We start from the raw sequence: 21832 nt of genomic DNA, 5'->3' as shown, positions 1-21832 counted from the left end.
CAGGAAGGGCTTATAAGGGAAAATAGGAAATTGAAAATGGCCTTTCAAAAGATGGGAGGAAAATCCTGCCTGCCTAAATAAACAGGGGGTGCGGGAGGGGGAGGGAGAATGCTCCATCAGGATAGTTGTATTGCAATATCATTTAGGAAAATCCTATTATGGCTTTAGCCACAGAAGCATTCCTGGTGTGCAAGATAGAGGCAGTTCATAAAAATACATTGTTTGCAGCTGGAAAATAGGACAACCTATTGCTTTCTGTGCATGACTGTGTTACACCCCAGTTCCCATCAATAGAACATAATCTCATAGCAGCAAGCAATGCTCAGTATCAATGAAACACTGGTGTCATAACGTATTTGCAGGCTGCCGGGAACCTAAAGGAGAGAAAGCTTTGTGTTTTAACAAGGGATGATATTTCCACAACAAGGCGCCACATCATGATGGAGCTACATAACATAGGTGTGTGTGTGTGTGTGTGTGTGAGAGAGAGAGAGAGAGAGAGAGAGTGAGTTAGTGTATGGAGGACATGGTGCTTGCTTGTCTTTTCAAGTGGTAGCTGTAATTCAGCCTCTGCTTCCACTAGTTAAAATGAGTCCCTCCTCAATTAATGCCAAATTAGATGCTTGCTGTTAATGGGCTCTTGCGCACCCAGAGTCCTGGGACTGGTGTCACTGCTCGCGTGGCAATATGTAAACGAGGCTGACTTCTTATCATGCTGAGTGGCATGCTCCATTCTCTGCAACAATTGTTCTGATTGTACATACTGCTTATTTGTCAGTTGTGCTGAATGATGATGATGGTGATGGTGATGATGATGATGAATAAGTTTGGTTGTGCAGTTATCCCAATGATTAAAATATAATAGGCTAATGAGATTACAAAAGCTGATTGTGAACAAGACCAATTGTGTTAATTAGAGCCTCCTGCATGGCAATTTGAGCTTGCTGCTACTGCTGAGTTTTGAAATATAATCAGTTTTACTAATTTTATCTGATTTCTTAATGAAGCTTGCCTTGAGCAATTGTTCTATGTGTTCTTTAGCAAACAGCGTGTGTCATAACTGCTGACATTAATCTTGATTACTTTAGTTAAAATAAATAGTTTTACTTGGGCGTCTTTCAGAAACTACATTAGGGGTGGATGCTATATGTTGTAAAAGACAGGAAGATTTGGGGGGGATCCAACCTTTCCCCCCCTTTTTTCACTTGTTTGGCTTTTTCTATTTGCCAAGGATCAAAAGTGAAATGCCTGTGTCATGCATGAGAGAGATCTTTGTAATTGTATCTTTGCTCTTTTCCTTTATTTCCTGCTGGAAGGTATTGATGGTGCATTTTTTCCCCTTTTACTTCCCTCCCCCCGCCTTAATGGCGAAAGAGCCTTCACTAAGCAGAACATCACTGCTATTGAACACCCAACTGGCAAGAACTCAGAAGCCAAATAATATTAGAGGAAACATCTAGAAACACTTTGTTTATGCAAAGTTGGCACACATGTATTCTGAACGCTTCATGCTCCAGCTGCTAGTACTAACACTCCCAACTATAAAAGTGCTTTCTCATAGAAGTCATTTATTTTTTATGGGGGATTAATGCACTCAGGATGGTTCCGTAAAACACGAAGGCGCAAAACCACCAGCCAAAATTAACACTACAATATATTAGGGGAAATTGGAGCTGCGTAACAGCATGATTTTAACTATCAGAAATGTGCCCTATGATTTCAGTGGAAATCACCAAGAGCTGGTTCACACATCTGCTGTGATATCTGTGATGGCCCATTCATCCATGCAAGGCATCCAGTCTTGAGCGTGAACGCGTGAACTTGCACTGGCTTCCAGGTCTGCATGCTTAAGGCTGCAGCCCCAGGCAGCAATCCTCAAACTGGAAGTAAGGCCCTAGTACAGTACCATGGCTGCAGCTTGGAGAACACAACTGCAAGAAGAAGGCAGCAGCTCCATGTGGCAGATGGCTTGTGTTAAAGCAGCTCTTTCTTCAGGTAGTTTCAACTAGGGATGTACAGACTGTGTAAAATCTGCTCCGTCTGCATTTCACAGATGGTCAGGTGCCTTTTATTCCATTGTCCGCCCACAGATGGATGAGAGTATTCTTTTTTTCATTGTGCGGAAAAAATATGCAAATAATTATGTAAATAAGTATTTACACAAGTATTTACATAATTTACCTTAGTATGTCATATTTAGCATATTGTCCCCCATTCCATTCGACGTTTCCTCAGCAGAAACTTATGTATTTTCCTACGAATTTATATGTGTAAATTTCAGGAAAGTAAAAAAGATCATCTGGAAGTCCACGGACTCTGTGCTGCCTGAGAGGGTCGCTCCGCAGCAGATTCTGCATGTTGGAATTTTAGAAATCTGAGCTCATTTTAGTCCATCTCGAATTCTCCAGCATCCCTTGTTTCAACCATTCCAGCATAGCTTGTGAAAAACGATGCATTGTGGTGGTGGTGGTGGCTGAAACTGCTGATACTCTACAGAGAGCTTTTTCATACAATTGACCTTCAACCTTCTGTCCAATTTAAAGTGAGCAGGATGATCATTGGAACAAAATACAAACATGCATACATGCATGCATACATACATACATGAAAAAAAATAAATCTGCTTGTCACTCTATGGCAGGTGGAAACAATAGAATGGTAACAAGTGAAGCCATACAACAAAATGTTGCAGTGTGGAGTGTTTTTGTTTAGGATTCCAGTCTCTCCTGTGTGTGTGTTTTCTTCATTTGGGGTTTTTCTTCATCCCCCCCGCTTGACCCTCCATGTTGCTTTTTTTCTGAAAAAAGGAGGGTGAGGGGAGACATGATGGAGGTGTATGGTGTGGGAGAATATGGATAGGGAAGCATTTTTCTCCATCTCTCAAGATACTAGAACCCAGGGTCATCTTATGAAGCTGGTTGGTGGGAGATTCAGGACAGATAAAAGGAAGGACTTCTTCACACAGTGCATAGTTAAACTATGGAATTCGCTACCACAAGAAGTAGTGATGGCCACCAATTTGGATGGCTTTAAAAGGGGGTTGTGGCTACTAGTCCTGATGGCTATGTGCTACCTCCAATACCAGAGGCAGTGAGCCTACGTACACCAGCTGCTGGGGAACATGGGCAGGAGGGTGCTGTTGTGCTCATGCCCTGCTTGTGGGTTCCTGGTCGACAGCTGGTTGGCCACTGTGTGAACAGAATGCTGGACTAGATGGATCCTTGGTCTGATCCAGCAGGGCTCATCTTATATTCTTATATTCTTATGTGGGGGAAAGGCTCAATCTGCCTTAGAGAAACCATTCAAGTATAATGGTTGGTCTTTATTTTCAAGATATTTCTCCTTCCCAAGGGTGGGGGTGGAGGAGGGGGGTATTCAGATTTTACCAAATTTCATGAGCCCTGGCAGATGCCCCTCTCAACTGTTTCCAGTACTAAATTCTAAGTATAAGCAGTAGCACCTACTGCCTGCCCCCTGATGTATATAGCTTAAGCTGTTGCTAGGCAACACAGGTGAATTCTAGGCATACCTTGTCAACAACCATAGGTTAAATGTACCCCCCAAATTGCATTTTTAATTGAAAAATTGCAAACATGTTACACTACTACTAGGACAAAGAATGTAGTAGACTCCCCCCTCGACCTGACACAAAAGCATTTTCCCAAAAGATGGAGTAAAACGGAGAAATTGGCTGACAAAGTCCAATCCCAGCAAAGCCTATGAGGGAAAACTGACAAAACCTGACAAATTGCTGCAAGTCACTCATAAAAATTAAACTATAAATAAGCCATTTCTTAACTTTCTACCTCAAAATCAGCATGTACCATTCTCAAACCTCTCTTTCCTACAGTGTTAAGTTTCAGATCAATATGCTGATCCATTTTCAGAGAGCTTTGGCTATTGGGCGGTATAGAAATTAAATAAATAAATAAATAAATAAATAAGTATAAGCCATATGACCTACTCCTTCCCACCCCACTCTCATTTCTGGTGGAATGTGATTAATCCATCTTGCCCTTAACATGGGACCACCATTGATGGTAGTTGGCAGTAGCCATGCTCTGAATCAGTGCTGGCCACCATTTTAATTTCCCACAATAAGCCAGAAATGGTGCTAAATAGTCCAAACTTTTAACACTCTATTAACTGTAAAAGACGAGATATAAAACCCCAAAAGTTGTTCCAGAGACAACATACAAACTTACCTTCACCTCCTCCTGCTTTAAGCTAATATTTAAATCTGGGGGTTAGTACTGAGTGCCATAGCTAAAGGGGTTCTGGGCTGGGCTCCCAACAACTGCCTGAGGATGCCTCATGGTGACACTGGGACTAGGATTGAAACTCAAGTCAAGATGAGGCTTATTCGCCACTCAGGTTGAACCAATGAGTTCATCTGGGATTGTGGTTGCCATGGTGAAGTGGGCTACCCTCCGAAGCCACTAGAACCAAAGCTGGAGGAGAACTAGGCTTAGTTACCAAATTGTGTTTGTTTCAGAGATACACAGTCTTATGCAAATAGCATATTTTAGTTTAGTTTCTCTAAAACGCTGTGCAGGGGGAGAGGGAGGAGGTGAGATGAGGGAAGGAAGAGCGTGCTGTTGAGGGTCTGACAAGTACACCTTCTAATCCTAGGATACATTTTACTAGGGGCTTCAATTTAGGGATGTATGAAAGTGACTTACCTTTCTCAGATTATGTTGATGGTGGGGGGGGAGGCGGTCCGTCCCTTCCCCCGGAATCCTGGCCGGAGGGGGAGGCGGTCCGTTCCTCCCCCCGGAATCCTCAAACGGCCGGCTGTGCTCCGTGGCAGCTCCGTGGAGCAGCCAGCCAGGCCAGGCCCAGCCAGGCCAGAGCCATCTGCAGCCGGATTTCTGGCCGCAGAGGGCTCTGGGTAAAAAGAAAAAAAAAACCGCATACGCAAATGGTGGCAGCTACGGCCGCCGCCATTTGTGTTCCTTCTTTTTGCCCTCTTAATCTACGTAAATATTTACTTAGACTATAACGGCAAAAATCAAGGGGAATGCAAATAGCGTAGCGGGCGCTGTTTGCATCCCTTTTTGATTCCCCGTTTTAGCCTACGTAAATATTTACATAGGTTAAATATGTAAATATTTAAAATAAATACGTAAATATTTATGTAGGCTAAAACGGGGAATCAAAAAGGGACACAAATAGCGTCCCTTTTTGATTCCCTGGCTTTTTTTTTGATAAAAATAGGCTTTTTTTTGATAAAAAAAGCCTATCACGTCTTTTTTTTTTTTTTTTTTTTTTACACAAGCCTGGAAATGGTGGTGGTGGTGGCAGCTGGTCAGAAGACCGGCCGCCGCCGCAGCCGCCACCGAAGCTGCTGCCGGAGCCGCCGGAGCCCGAAAGATCCACCCCAGGTGAGTCTCATCCTGGGGGGGATCCGCAGGGGGGCGGGGGGTGGCAGGCAGTTCCACCACGGAGTTCGGGGGGGCGAATGCACTGGCATTCGGCCTCACCGAGATCCGTGGCGGAATTCTCTGACATCCCTACTTCAATTACTGGGCTTTGAGGGTGGACTTGAGTTCTATTGAGCATTTCAACAGCATTCTCACCCTCTTCCATTTTCACTCAGTTGTCCAGTGTAGCAGCTTGGGAGTAGCAAGTGAAGTGATAGGTTCTTGTGATTTGGGGTGGGGTGGGGTGACATGGCTGCCAGTCTGGTTTGTTCATGATTTCATTCTTTCTGCTTTAACTTGAAGTAGAAAAATACCACTTATATTGTTAGCATGGGAATGTGTTGCTGAGGTGCTGAGAGTCACGTAGGACATAGTGATTGAATTAGTGCTAGAGAACAGTATCTGATTAACTTACTGCACATGAGTCATAATGCCTAGCAGGACCCTTGTCTCTGGAAACCACTCTGGTTGACTCTGAAGGAAGTTTGTAGCCCCTTGACTCAGTGGTGCACCAAATACTGACCAAAGCTTATGTCATGTGCCTTGTTTACTTGCTTGTATACATACCAAAGTCACCCATTGTTCTGGGTCTAGTCCCGAGGGGCCACATTGGCAGCTCTTGACTGCACTACACCTTGGTGTTCTGGTAATAAACATCTGCTCAAACAAAAGTTGGTGTCTGTTCTCTGGCCAAACCTGGCAGAAATTCTGCAACATGCAATCCTAAGTATATTTTTTTTCTTGGATTTAAAGATCCACTAAGTTCAGTAAGGATTACTCCTAAGGAAATGCACATAGGATTGTAGCATTAGAACAGGGGCGTTGAACCTCAAGCCCACAGGGCAAATCTATCTGTCCATAGTTTCCCAGGTGGCCACGACTTTCCCTTGGCCCCAGCCTTTTCTCCCGACTGCTGATCATTTGATGGTTTTCCAGCTTTTGCATGTTTTTCTCCCCACTCTAAAAGGCTGGAACGCCTCTCCTAAAATATGCTGGTATTTTTTGTATTTTGGCCATTTTGCCTTCTGCCCTACCTACCACTAGACTGTGGCCCCCAAGAGAATTCTGCAACAGAATTTGGAAGTCCCGCTGAGATCTCAGTGCCACAGGAGCAGCAGGCCATGTGCTGTTGGTCCCTGGGGCACCTGCTGAGTGTGCACCTCATGGAACCATTGTTCCCTGACTGTCCTCCCCTGGGCATTGACTGCAACCAGTGAGTATTCTCTGTGTGGGTCTGAGATTGAACACTCGAGGTTCACAGATGTTTAGGTTGGTGGGAGACTAGGACGGTTTGTTTGGAGCCATTGTCTTGTCTAAAATCTGTTGCCCACTGTCATGTGAATGTGTTGGTAGAGGTGACTGGGTCCGCCCTGGTCCCTCAGTGGTTTCTTCCAGGCAACCCTGCCTGCTGCCCTCCAAAGGGTCCCCAACCCAGGAAGAAAAAAGACATGGTGTGAAAGTGCCCTGGAATACGTGGCAGCTGCATGTACAGCAAAAGCCTAGAACACAAGGGCTGCATATACTGGTTTGATTGCCTGTTGTGTCTTCTTGGCACACGGACTTAACTGCAGCAGTCTGCCCCCCCCCCAGTCCCTTGTGTCTGCTGGGGCTCTGTAGGTGAAGACGTGGGGTATTCAGGGTCAAAAATGGTACCATTGCCTCCCAAAAGCACACTGGCTTATTACATGTGCACCCATTACAGTCCTTGGTCATGGAATTGGTATACCAGGGATGATCCAAGCAAACAATTTCCTGTAACCGGAGCATTTGACATGGACAGGTTGGTGCACCTGAGGGGAGCCCTGAAGGAGCTGGGCACCAGAATCCCACAAAACCAGTGGGATGCTTACAGTATGCGAATGCATTCTTTGATTGGTATGTTGAGATGTCAAAAACGTCACCTAAGTCCCGGAGAATGGAGTCTTGAGACTCTCGCGGTGGGAAGCGTGGACCCACCTGGAGAGACCTTGGCACTTGACAGCAATGTTGGTGACTAGGATCACCTGGTATGGGCCTTTCCACCAGGGAGAAGGTGATCTTCCTCTGGAAAACTTTTACATACACCTCGCCACCTGGGCTGATACAGTGGCCTGAATCAGGTGGAGCCAGCAATGCTCCTCTGACCTACGAATGAAAGGCTTTAACACATTTCATCAGTCCTTTGTATTATTCTAATTCAGTTTTCTCAGTAAAAAGTTCTTTACCTTGCAATCCCAGCTGTTCTAACTTTCTTTCATAGGGGAGTTGCTCCAGCCCCTTGATAATTGTAGTTGCCCTTTTCTGCACCTTTTCCAGCTCTACAATATCTTTTTTGTAAGGATGGACGAAAGTCCCTTACCTGGTCCTGCAGCTTGCTTCGCGGTGGGGGGGAGGCGCTTCGGTTCTCCCCCCGAAGTTCTTGGCGGAGGAGGAGGCGCCCCGCCCCGCCCGGCTGAAATTCAGGTCGGGGGGGAGGCGCCCCGTCCCTCGCTGCTGAAATTCAGGCCGGGGGGGAGTGCCCCGTCTCCCCGGCTGTGAAATAAAAAAAGTAAAGTAAAAAAAACCCACACACACGTGATGGGCTACGTAACGATTTACGTAGCCTATCACGGCTAGATTTTCAAAGTCAGCCATGACAGGCTACGTAAATCTTTACGTAGCCTATCACGGGTGACTTTGGGGGGGGGGGAAGCGCATACGCAAATGGCAGCACCCATGGGCTCCACCATTTGCGTTCCTTGTTTGGGCAGGGGTAGTCTACGTAAAGATTTACGCAGACTATGGCGAAAATAAGGGCAACGCAAATAGCGTTATTTTTGCTGTAGTCTACATAAATCTTTACGTAGACTACCCCTGCCCAAATCAGGAATGCAAATGGCGGTGCCCCATGGGCGCCGCCATTCGCGTACGCGCTTTTTTTTATTTTTCAAAGTCACCCGTGATAGGCTACGTAAAGATTTACATAGCCTATCATGGCTGACTTTGAAAATCTAGCCGTGATAGGCTACGTAAATCGTTACGTAGCCTATCACGTGTTTTTTTTTTTTTTACTTTACTTTACTCTGTAATGGTGGTGGCGGCAGCCAGTCAGAAGACCGGCTGTCGCCCCCGCCGAAATGCCGCCGAAATGCCGCCGGGACCCGCTGCCGAGAGGGACATTCGAAGGAGGTAAGTCCCATCCCGGGGGGGGGGGGCAGAGAATTTCACCACCAATTTTGGGGGGCCGAATGCGTTGGCATTCGGCCTCCCGGAGATTCGTGGAGAAATTCTCCGCCATCCCTACTTTTTTGGGGTGTGCTGATCAGAGCTGTACACAGTATTCCATGTGTGGCCACACCACAGATTTGTATAGAAGGAGGCAGTATGATGTTGGCAGTTTTATTCTCAATCCCTTTTCTAGTTATGCCTAACATGGAGTTTGCCTTTTTTACAGTGGCTGCACACTGGGCTGGCATCTTTATCGAGCTGTCCACCAGAACCCTAACAACTCTTTCCGGGTTGGTCACCGCTAGCTCAGATCCCATCAGGCTATACTTGAAGTTGGGATTTTTTAAGGATAGTGGAGAATTCTGCCACGGATTCCAGTGAGGCCGAATGCACTGGCATTTGGCCCCCCGGAAGCCGTGGCGGAAAGGCCTCCTGCCCCCCCACCTGCCCCGCGGAACCCCCAGGGACAGCACTTACAGTGGCAGCTTCAGCAGCGGCTGCGGCGGTACGGTGGCAGTGGCAGCAGCAGCAGAAGGTGTGGCAGTGGCGGCGGAAGGTGCGGTGACAGCAGCAAGAGCGGCAGCGACAGGGGCGGGGGCGGTGGGGGTGGAAGGTGCGACGGCGGGGGTGGCAGTTGCGGTGGCAGCGGTTGCAGGGGCGGTGGGGGCGGGGGCGCGGTGGGGGCAGCAGCGGCGAGGGCAGCAGCGGCAGGGGCTGGTCTCCTGGCCAGCTGCAGCTGGGCGCAGCATATGCAAATGGCAGCAGCTATGGCAGCCGCCATTTGTGTTCGCTATTTTTAGCCATTCTCGCCTATGTAAATATTTACCTAGGCTAGAACGGAGGAAAAATAGCGAACGCAAATGGCGGTTGCCGTAGCCGCCGCCATTTGTGTACGCGTTTTTTTTTACTTTGCCGTGATAGGCTACGTAAATATTTACATAGCCTATCATGGTTAAGTACAGGGACGCAAATGGTGGCGGCTACGGCTGCCGCCATTTGCATCCCTGCTGCCCAGTGGCTGGATGTCCGGCTGCGGGTGGAGCCGGCCAGTGGCTCCGCAGAATCCCTGCGGAGCGGAGCTGGCTGGGCAGGATTCCGGGGGAGGGATGGAGGGCCTCCCCCCCGTCGAGGATTCTGGGGGGAGGGACAGAGCGCCTCCCCCCCCACCGTGAAGCAGATCTGTGAAACGGTAAGTGACTTTCGTACATCCCTAGATTTTTTGCCCCAACGTGCATCACTTTACACTTGCTTACATTAAACCGCATTTGCCATTTAGATGCCCATTCTCCCAGTTTGGAGAGATCCTTTTGGTAGGGATGGCAGAGAATTTCTCCACGAATCTCTTGGAGGCCGAATGCCAACGCATTCATCCCCCCGAAATTGGTGAGGAAATTCTCCGCCCCCCCCCCCGGGATGGGACTTACCTCGTGCGAATGTCCCTCTTGGCGGTGGGTCCTGGCGGCGTTTCGGCAGCGTTTCAGCGGGGGCCGACCGGTAGGGATGGCGGAGAATTTCTCCCCGAAACTTCGGGGGGCCGAGCGCCAACGTGTTCGGCCCCCCGAACAAGTTTCGGGGAGAAATCCTCCGCACCCCCCCGCACCCCGCACCCCCCCCCCGGGACGGGACTTACGTTCGCCAAATGTCCCTCCCGGTGGCTGGTCCGGCCGGCGGTTCGGCAGGTGTTCGAGCGAGGCGGGAGCAGCAGCCGGTCTTTCGACCGGCTGCCGCCGCCGCCATTGCAATCAAAGAAGAAAAAAAAAACGCCCCCTATTTTCGCTGTAGTCTACGTAAACATTTACGTAGACTACAGCGACTAAAGAAGGAACACAAATGGCGGCGCCCCATGGGCACCACCATTTGCGTACGTGCTTTTTTTTTTTCAAAGTCACCTGTGATAGGCTACGTGACGATTTACATAGCCTATCACGGCTGACTTTGGAAATCTAGCCGTGGCCCGTGATAGGCTACGTTAATCATTACGTAGCCTATCACGGGTTTCTTTTTTTTTCACTTTTTCTTTCGCGGCCGGGGAGACGGGGAGCTTCTCCCCGGCCTGAATTTCGGCCGGGCGAGGCGGGGTGCCTCCCCCCCCTCGCCTGAACTTCAGGGGGAGAAGCAAAGCACCTCCTCCCCCCACCGCGAAGCAAGCTGCGGGACAAGGTAACTCCCTTTCATCCATCCCTAGGATTATGTTCATGGAGAGGGGAGGCGTTCCATCCCTTCCCCCGGAATCCTCAACGGGGGGGGAGGCGATCCAGTCCTCCCCCCAGAATCCTTGACAGCTGGCTGTGCTCTGTGGCAGCTCTGCGGAGCAGCCGGCCAGGCCCAGGCCAGAGCTGTCCGCAGCCGGATTTACAGCCGCGGAGGGCTCTGGGTAAAAAACAAACAAACAAAAAACAATACACACGCAAATGGTGGTGGCTACAGCCATTCCCCCTGGAACGAGACTTACCTGGGGTGGATGTTCCTGGCGGCGGCAGCTCCGGCGATGGCTGGTCTTCCGACCGGCTGCCGCCACCGCCATTTGCAGTCTTGTGGGTTTTTTTTTTTTTTTACAGAGACGTGATAGGCTACGTAAAGCCTTACGTAGCCTATCACATGCTGGTTATATATAAAAAACATGCATACGCAAATGGCGGCGGCTACGGCCACCGCCGTTTGCGTTCCTTATTTTTCGTCGTCTTAGTCTACGTAAATATTTATGTAGACTATCACGGCGAAAATAAAGGGGAACACAAATAGCATAGTGGGTGCTATTTGCGTCCCTTGTTGATTCGCCGTTTTAGCCTACATAAATATTTACATAGGCTAAAATGGCGAATCAAAAAGGGACGCAAATAGCGCCCACTACGTTATTTGCATTCCCCTGTATTTTCGCCGTGATAGTCTACATAAATATTTACGTAGACTAAGACGGCGAAAAATAAGGAACGCAAACGGCGGTGGCCTTAGCTGCCGCCATTTGCGAATGCATGTTTTTTATATATAACCAGCATGTGATAGGCTACGTAAGGCTTTACGTAGCCTATCACGTCTCTGTAAAAAACAAAAAAAACCCCACAAGACTGCAAATGGCGGCGGCGGCAGCCGGTCGGAAGACCAGCCATCACCGGAGCTGCCGCCGCCAGGAACATCCGCCCCAGGTAAGTCTCGTCCCGGGGGGAATCCACAGGGGGGCGGGGGGGTGGCAGGCTATTTCGCCACAGATTTTGGGGGGGCAAATGCACTGGCATTCAGCCGCACCGGGATCTGTGGCGGAATTCTCTGACATCCCCAATTAGTGAGACACTCTTCAAAATGCTTTTTTGCATCTCTTATTGTCTGCTTGCATCGTCTTTGTGCAAGCTTGTGCTCCCTTTTGTTTTCCTCGCTTGGGCAAGACTTCCAATTTCTGAAGGACACCCTCTTTTCTCTAATAGCTCCCTTACCCTTAACACTGCTCGTTAACCATGCCGGTGACCTCTTTGTGCCACGTTTCCTGACCTGTAATATACATTTTAGCTGGGCTTCTATTATTGTAGTTTTGAGTAATCCCCAAGCATTTTGAAGGGATTTGATCCTTTTGACTTCCCCTTTTAGCTTCCGTTTCACCAGTTCCCTCATTTTAGAGAATTTTCCTCTTTTGGAGTCAAATATGACTATGTTGGACTTCCTGGGCAATTTTCCACTTAAATGTATATTAAATCTGATAGCACTGTGATCACTGTTTCCAATTGGTTCAGCAACATTTACATCTCATGCTAGGTCCTGGGCAACAGCATTTAGGATTAAATCCAAGGTTGCCTCCCCTCTGGTTGGTTCCATCATGACCAACTGTTCTAGGGCACAATCGTTTAGGGCATCTAGAAATTTAACCTCTCTCTCATGGCTGGAACATGCATTCATCCAATCAATGTGGGGTAATTATTGAAGTAGCCCATTATTACAACACTTCCTTGTTTGGAGTAGGGATGTCAGAGAATTCCGCCCCGGATGTCAGTGAGGCCGAATGCCACTGCATTCGGCCCCCCAAAATCCATGGCGGAACGAAGCCCCCTGCCCCCCCACCCCATGAAATGGGCCTGGAACAAAGCACCTACCTGCTGCTGTCCGCACTGCATTGCCATTTGCATCCCTGCAGAAGCCATGATAGGCTACGTAAGTATTTATGTAGCCTATCACGGCAAAACTAAGGGAACGCAAATGGAGGCTGCCGTAGTTGCCGCCATTTGCATTCGCTGTTTGTTTTTGTTTTTTTCCGTGATAGGCTATATAAATATTTATGTAGCCTATTACGGCAAAATACAGGGACGCAAATGGCGGTGGCTACGGCAGCCGCCATTTGCGTCCCTGTGCAGGCTGCCCAGTGGCTGGAAGTCTGGGTGCAGGCGGCTCCAGCCAGCGGCTCCACAGAATCTCCACGGAGAGGAGCCAACCAGAGAGAATTTCAGGGGGAGGGAGAGAGCACCTCCCCACCACTGCAAATGTCACCCTTCGAAAAGGTAAGTGACTTTCATACATCCCTAGTTTGGAGGCCTCCCTGATTTCATTTTCCATCTCAAGGTCACTCTGATCATTCTGGTCTGGGGGATGATAGCTTATTCCTAGCACTGAATTAGTTTTGGACCATGGTATTGTCACCCACAGACCTTCTGTAGAAGAGCCTATCCCTTTTAGATGTTCTAGTTCACTCGATACTGTGCCCTCTTTGACATACAGAGCAACACCTCCCCAAGTACGCCCTTCCCTGTCCTTCCTATAGAGCTTATATCCAGATATGACCATATCCCACTGGTTCTCTCTGCTCCACCAGGTTTCTGTAATGCCCGCTATATCCAGGTTTTCCTTTAAAATCAAGCACCCCAACTCTCCCATTTTGGTGGAGAGGCTTCTAGCATTTGAATAGAAACACCTATGCATAGTATCCTTCCCCAGATGCCTCTGGCATGTGCATCTTTTGCTATGAGACGTTGGCCCCTTTGATTGGCTATTACATTCCACCATGTGCTCCTGGCCTATTTCCTCCCCTTCTACATTTGGGCAATCAAAAACATTTTCATCTTTATCCCTTTGGGATGATTTAATTTGAACTGTATGCTTCCCAGCTCCTGTCAGCTTTCCCCCAGGGTTTAGTTTAAAAGCTGCTCTGACACCGTTTTTATGTTTTGCGCCAGCGGTCTGGTTCCACTTTTGTTCAAGTGGAGCCTGTCCCTTTTGTACAGGCCTGGCTTGTCCCAAAACATTCCCCAGTGCCTAACAAATCTGAATCCCTCCTCCTGGCACCACCGTCTCATCCACGCATTGAGACTCCTCAGCTTTGCCTGTCTAGCTGGCCCTGAGCGTGGAACAGGTAGCATTTCCAAGAAAGCCACCTTGGTAGTCCTGGATTTCAACCTCCTACCTAGCAACCTAAATTTGGCTTCCAGGACCTCATGACTACATTTCCCCACATCGTTGGTACCAACATGAACCATGACCACTGATTCCACCTGGTACTATCTGCTAGGTTATCTAGATGCCGTGTGATATCTGCAACCTTTGTACCAGGCAGGCAATTCACCATGAGGTCTACACACCCATCACAAACCCAGCTGTCTATGTGTGTAATGATCAAATCTCCCACCACCACAAGGCCCCCTCCCCCCGGAGGCACATCCTTGGCACAAGAGGATATTTGTTCATCTTCTGAGGAATGGGTCCCTTCTAAGGTATCATTTCCCTCTTCCTCAGAATGATGCCCTCCTTCCTGAGACCCACATTCTCCATGACAGCAGAGGACCAGGCTGTTACCCTAGGAGTGGGACACAGCTAATGGGTCCCTGAAGGTTTCATCCACCAACGTCTCTGCCTTTCTTAGCTTGTCCAGGTCAGCAACCTTGGCCTCAAGGGTACACACTTGTTCCCTGAAAGTCAGGAGCTCATTACACTGAGCACACACCTATGACTTCCATCCAGCAGGTAGATAGTTGTACATGTGGCACTCAGTGCAATACACTGGATAGCCCCCTCCCCACTGCTGGCTTTCTACCTTCATACTGGTTTTATTGGGGGGGGAGTGTCCCTGGAAAACTTAGTTGTTTACTACAAGAAGGTATGGAAATTATTTATAGTCATTTATTTACTGTTACTTACTGTGAGTACGGAGTAGGGAGCGAAGAGTTCCCCACCCTGGCTTCCTCGCCATGTGGCTAAACTTGCACAGTTGCTTAACTCGCTTGTGAAGGCCTGTGAAGGCTTGAGTGAGGCTAGTGGTGGCAGCTTGCAATGAGGGTGGGAGGCCGCCACTGCTGCCAGAAGAGCCACTGTTGCCGCCAGCTCCTAGGCCCTCTGGATGTGCACCAGCAGCCATCTTGTTGCGAGGAATGGGGGGAACCATTTTTAAAATGGTGACTCCCTGTATTTCCATAAATACAGGGAGTCACCATTTTAAAAATGGCTCACCCCATTCCCTGGAACAAGACAGCTGCTGGCACGTGTCCAGAGGGCCAGGTAACGAGCCGGGGCTGGGTGGCAGCAATGGTGGCAGCCTCCAGATCGCTCCAAGGTGCACCAAAGCGCTTTGGAGTGACCTGATCCAGTTTGGACAGCTTTGTGCCCTCTCTGCCTTGACTTGGAGGTGTCCTGACGTGGCCCAAGGCACCCTGCTTTGACTTGGAGTTCGGGCTTTGGGCCAAAATGGTGCAGCCAGCCATAATTAGCAGTTGCCTTTATATTTATCTCTCTGTGTGTGTGTGTGTATGTGTATACACACACATACACACACACACACACACACACACATATCACAACCCCCCTGCACCTATTGATCTGATAGTTGGCAGGCATAATCCCCTCTAAAGGGGCTACTATGCCTGTAAATATAATCTAATTCCTGCCAAAAGAAAACAAATGTCATAGCCATTTTTTTAAAAAAAATCCTATGTCAATGGGAGGCATGAAGCCTCAGATTTCCAAATCTCGACTCAGGTTCACTACAATCATTCTGAATCAATCTGAGCTTCTTAATCAATCTGAGCTGAAGCAGGCTGTTTTCTGAAGTGCAGGATCCAAGTTGAATCTTGGGATCCGTGTTTCTGAGCCAGAAAATATAAAACTGGCAAACATCACTACTTGTAATTAAGATATATACATGACTCCAGACAAGAGATCTGGGAAGCAGCATTTTCGATACAATTTGAGAAAGTTTTCTATGCCTATAATATCCTTAAAAGAAGCCCTGTTTAAAATGATTTATCATCAGCACATGACTCCTGCATGTTTGAATAAAATCTTCCAAACTGATACAGATCTCCCTTCTGTATGGTGGAACTGCCCTTGTATTCAATTTTATTTCACTCAAATTGTGATGTCCCCTCCACCCCCACCCCCCACCCCCATTTTAGGTGTGGGGTTGAAAATGAACCCATTGGTACTAATTCTGAACAGTTTTGATGCAGATCTCTTCTTTGGGGCAATTTCATTTCTGGTATAGACTCTTTTTATAGCAGCAAAAACGTTATTACATCATCACTGGATATTGGCTATAACAGCCCTGAAAAATATGGAATGGTTAACCCAAGCTTTGGACAGGGTGGAAATAGATAAGTTGACTGATAAAACAAGTTGAAATAATGTGCTTCCTTTTCTGATTTTGGAGGGAAATGGACTATTTTTATTCTTTAATGGAATATTCAGTGAAATAATGTAAGCTTGCAAAGGCAGATTCTTTTTGAAAGTTAAAATAGCTAACATGTATTTTTTTTTAAAAAGCACAGGAACAATCTAGGCCATTTTTGTTTTTCAGGTCAGTTGACAACTTGACTTGAAGAGTGATCAGTTAAATGGTTTGGAAGGCAACCCTAAACAATAACTCGAACTTTCCCAACCTGGTGCTCTCCAGATATGTTGGATTACAACTCCCATAATTCCCAGATTGGGGAAGGCTGAACTACCCAAGACATTCCCCTTGCCCACATATCCAGTGCTTTCAGTGGCAGTTGGCACTACAACTAGGGATGTACGAACTATGTAAAACCTGCTCCGTCTGTGTTTCATGGATTGTCAGGTGTCTTTCATTCCGTTGTCCACCCACAGATGGATGCGGATATATTTTTTTCATCATGGAGAAAAATACGGAAATAATTATGTAAACATTTACGTAAGTATTTACATAATTTACCTCAGAACGTAACATTTAGTGTATTGTCCCCCATTCCATTCAGCATTTCCTCAGCAGAAATGGATGTTTGTTTCCACTGATTTGTATGTGTACATTTCAGGAAAGTAAAAAAATCACCCGCAAGTCCACAGACTCCATGAGGCCTGAGGGGGTCGCTCCACAGCAGTTTCTGCAGGTCAGATTCTTAGAACTCTGACCTCATTGTAATCTGTCTTGAATTTCTTCAGCATCCCTAACTACAACACTAGCCAGTGATTTTCCTTATGAAGGTAGCACATGCTCAATGAAGCAGTAATTGTCATCCCTTGTAGGCCAACACTGTAGTCACCTCATCAGAAAGGTTATGTTTGCTGAGTAAGATGGTGAGCAGGTGACCTGTGTTTAGGGATGTATGAGAATTTTGCTTTTGTTCATAAAACATGAGAGCACACCCTTTCAAAGCTCTGAATGCAAGCACGAGCACATGATCCCCGAAAATATATGTAATCGCTGAACACGTGCTCACATTCATCTTGTTCCCGATTCTGAGTTTGATGTGCGCACGTTTTCCAATTTGCTCACATTTCCTCAGTTGACTGAGTCGGCCCCGCTTTAATCTATGGAGGAAATTCGAGGAAATTCGGGGAAATGTGTGCAAATCTCCCATTCGATCGTTGCTCAGTTCGTGCAAGTTTTCTGTTTGCACAAAGTGAGCAGCGATCACACATGTCAATGGGCATTGGGCATGAAATGAGTGGCAAGACAATGTCTGGCGAATCCTAGCAATTTTGAGCATCGCTTCTTCATCCATCCCTACCTGTGTGCCTGCTCAGTCTGCTGTCCAGGTGCTTTGTGTTGATGGGCAACTTCAAGGTCCCTGCTCTCCTTTCTTTATCTTAAAATCAGACTTGGGCTGGACAGATCTTCAAACAGAGGACTGTCTTCTGACAAAGAAAGAACTGTCATCTGTAAAAGAGGACACATGGCAATTCTAGATGGATCAGACATGATTTTCTCCATATAATGCCATTCCAGGGAACACTTTGTACAAAGTTCTTTTCAAGCATATGACCAGACCCTTAGAATTATGGGGAAGACCTTTTCCTTCCAACATAAAGTGGATTGCTGTACTTATCATTTTACTTTGAAGATCCAAGGGAAATAATTTCAGCTCTATCTTCATTTAACTCTGCCATGGATAAGCATCACCTCATGACCAAAAACCATCAGCGCTCTCTCTCTCTCTCTCTTCCCACAATACAACAATTTCTTTCCTAAATGCTTACTCTGTAATTTGCAGGCAGCTGTTGTATCTTTAAAGGGCACATCAGAGGTTGATAGCCTTCTTCAAGGCCCATGCTGTGCTCATGCAAGACAAGTTTGGAGTTTCCAAGCTCAAACTCCTGGCGCCTTCCCAGAACAGCAGTGTCTATTAAATCAGTCTGACTTCAACCAACATGGATTGATCCTTTAGTTGTTGTGTGTAAGAATCATTTCCCTCAGCACGATCGCTGCTTTAATCATGTGCTTTAAACATAAGGAGAATGGCAGATTTTACAGTAATCATCTAGTAGGCATAACAGCTTTTTAGAAGTGGGATTCATTAACCTAGAAGTTATGTCTGAGTGTTAAAAAAGAAGAGAAAAATAGGCAAGACCCCCCCAAAAAATGGGGGGGGGAGAGAAAGAAACATCCTAAGAGTACTACGTTTTTTTTTACAATTTCACACATGGTGATTTGCTTGGCTCTAAAATGTATTTGTGTCAGCACAGGTTTGGAGAAGAGGATGGAGCAGAAAGTGAAGGACAATTGTACCTGGGAGGAGGAGTCACACACACACACACACACACACACACACCGCTACATGTCTCTCTCTCTCTCTCTCTCTCTCTATATATATATATATATATATATGGCACCAAAGGGCTGAATTCAATTTTGGAGAAGGTCTCAGAGGCCACATTCTAGTGGTGGGTGGGGCCAATGGCAAAGGGGGTGGAGCTAAAGGCAAAAGGGGTGGGTCCAAAAATAAAACATAAAATGTAAAGCTCTTACTTCCAATAACTAAGCCTTAGGAGAGTCATTTCAACCATTTAGAAATTAGAATTAGGGATGGCACAGGTGCCTGATTCTGTTCAGGAATTCAGCAGAACCTTCCCTGCCTGCATGCCCAAGCCCCACTCACTGAGCCCCTGCCCCCACTTGCCCCCTGCCCATGCTTGGCAAGGAGCTCGCACTTACCTCAGCGACCTCATCAAGGTCCGCTGTCGCCAGTTTTTGAAAAATAAAATGTCTATCGCAAAACTGTGCATATTTGCGCATGCACGGAAATGCACAGTTTTGTGACTGCACATATCAGGGCATGCAAAAGTGTGCATTTTGCAAAGGTGTATATTTGCATATATGCAAAAATGCACATTTTGCAAAATGCCAATTTTCACACATACATAAATCTGTGGATTTTTGCAATTGCCATTTTATTTTTCAGAAAATGGCAACCATGGAGCGTGATGAGACCATCGGGGTGAGCGCAGGCCACTCACCAAGCACGGGAGGGACTCGAGCACAGACCAGGGACCAGCAAGCAGGGGTAGGGGCTGGATAGGCACCCAGAGAACCCAGATGGGGTGGGTTTGCCTAACCCTATTTAGAATGGGGGGGGGGAACTGCAGAAAAGCCAGGAAACCACAAAACAATCGGCAGTTGGAGAAACGGCTGGGGCCAAGAGAAGGGGGCGTGGCCATCTAGAGAACCCTAGAGGGCCAGATTGGGACCCCGGGAGGGCTGGATTTGGCCCACAGGCCTGAGGTGCCCTACCCCTGCTCTATCCCATCTCAGGTATGCAGATCCACACCATTTCATGACATTAATAGACAGCCTAGCACACAAGAGATGTTCTAGCAGCACAGTTTAGGACAAAGAGTAGCTGTTCTTCTAGGAGGTTCTGAATCCCCAACATTTTTATGGGGTGGATTGGATAATGTGTTCCCAGATCCATTGTCCGAGTGAGAAGTGAGAGGACACCTTCCTTACCTGCCTGTCTGACATGTCTACCCTGCATCTGATGCCACTATTCATGCATCAGTGGGTTGTAATGGTCTTAAAGGCACATTTGTGTAACATCCAGTATTCCATGCTTTGTGGTCTGTTTCAAGATTTTATCTGGAATATCAACTGCGCAGTGACAGCCTACATGCATTGGATGTTATGCACATATACTTTAAAGAACATTATGCCTATTTATGGAAAATTGGTGACACTGGAGCTGTCACAGGTGCACCAGGAGGTCGGGAGGGGTGACACACTAGCTCTCCCCACCCCCACCTAGCATAGGGGAGTGGAACTAGCTCAGTGTATCATCTGATTCAGTGCATTCAGGGGTTTGTGAGACCTGAATTGTACCAGTCTGGATAGATGCACAGTTCTATTACTGATCCCAGTTGGAAGGAAATGCTGAATTAATACCACAGAACTACTTACCATTCACTGAAAGAACTGTGACAAACCACATTAGAAAAGTCTTGGCAATGCTGTGTGGCCAATTTGTTCTGATCCTGTTCAGGATGAGGCCCAAAAGTAGTAAAAGAATAGGAATTGCTTTAGTTACATAGCTTGGGGTAGAACATGTCTAGCAGCTTTCTTAACTTAATTTCCTTTAAAAAATAAATCAGAGATGACAGAATAAGGAAAAGATTAACACTTTCTGGAGTTTGGGAGCAGAAACATGGACACACTCGCTATTTATGATGCCCATGCAGTTTGTGACTTTGAACAGATGATAAGTCTCACATTATATTTTTCTGGTGCGTGCCAAGCACGAAGGGACATCAGATTTCAGCCTTCCTTGGTGACATCATTCTGAATGATCTGCTAATGTTCCCTGCAGCAAAATATCCACAAAGGTCACAGCAGTTTGCTTTAGTAGCTGAAATCCATTTGCCATTCTGCATGCAGTATATTTCAATGAAGGGTGGCTGTCTTGTGTGTAAGAGAAGTTCCCAAACTAAGTGAATCCAATCTTCGTAAACAAAAATAGAACAAAGTTGATTAGAGAATGTGAAAAAAAAAATCCTGCAACTTTGGAGGAAGAATGAAATTAGTGCATGAATTTTCTCAGATTACTTTCCTTCCATTGCTTTTTGTTGTTGCTTATTTCTGTTTTTCCCCTGATTTATTAGAAAACAGATGCTCTTAAAGAATGTTGTTGTTTAGAAATGAAAGTATCGAAATGTAGGTTATTCTAACATTGCAAAGCTCAGCTTGATGACATATTCAGCAAGAGCTCCTCCATGTGTGAGCAAACTTCCCTCTTCTTTTCCTGATATGTGGAGAAGCCCTTGCTGGTGGTGACAGCTGAGCTGTGTGTGCCCTGGAGCTCCTGCACTCTTGAAGAATCACTGGATCAGGACAAATATATTTAGGGTATGTTGGAGGTTTCCAAACAAGAGACCCTTTAGCAGCCTTTCCCAACCTGGTGCTTCTTCAACCTGGAGATGCCCGGGATTGAACCTGAGACCTTCTGCATGCAAAACAGGTGCTTTATGTATTTATTACGTTTGTATACCACCAGTAGCTGAAGCTGTACTACTGAGCTATGGTCCCTCCCATTAAAAATGGCACAAAACATTTTTTTTGGGGGGGGGATCAGATTGCTTGAACAATTTGAGTTATTGTTTGATTAACAATTCTTCATCAAAATTGAATATTCAGGTCAACCCTTATAAGAGCTGTCTTTGGGAATCCAAACTGATGGTGAGTGGACAAGCACAACCCATTATGCATGTGCAACCTCCCCCCCGCCCAACCCACAGTCTTTTATGGCAAGGCAAACCATGGGGGCCTCCCCTTATTATTCCTTGGAATACTCCATGCAATGCTCTCCTCATTTAGTTGAGAATGTCAAAAGAATTTATTGGCAAGAGCATTTCACCTGATTGGTTGTGAAATGTTAGTGACTGATCGTGATCTTTCCCAGCAAATATACTCTGAATGTCATCTCCTCTTAGAGAATTCTTCTTCTTCTTCTTCTTCTTCTTCTTCTTCTTCTTCTTCTTCTTCTTCTTCTTCCTCCTCCTCCTCCTCCTCCTCCTCCTCTTCTTCAGATGTC

General features: G+C 46.7%; 1 long non-coding RNA gene across 1 annotated transcript; it reads right to left on the bottom strand.

The window, feature by feature from the left end:
• Positions 1 to 1549: 1549 nt before the first annotated feature.
• Positions 1550 to 20253, bottom strand: LOC146347282 (uncharacterized). Its single transcript, XR_014789863.1, has 3 exons — positions 18012 to 20253; positions 17543 to 17691; positions 1550 to 2797 (listed from the first exon to the last, which is right to left on the bottom strand). It is a non-coding gene; the product is annotated as an uncharacterized LOC146347282 (long non-coding RNA).
• Positions 20254 to 21832: the final 1579 nt, after the last annotated feature.

Source organism: Heloderma suspectum, chromosome 4, assembly GCF_057233095.1.
Source record: "Heloderma suspectum isolate Gila_16-S chromosome 4, 16-S_ref, whole genome shotgun sequence".
In the NCBI taxonomy this organism is placed as follows: Eukaryota; Metazoa; Chordata; class Lepidosauria; order Squamata; family Helodermatidae; genus Heloderma; species Heloderma suspectum.
The sequence above is the reverse complement of the archived record's forward strand: the minus strand, read 5'-3'. Positions and strand labels throughout refer to the sequence as shown.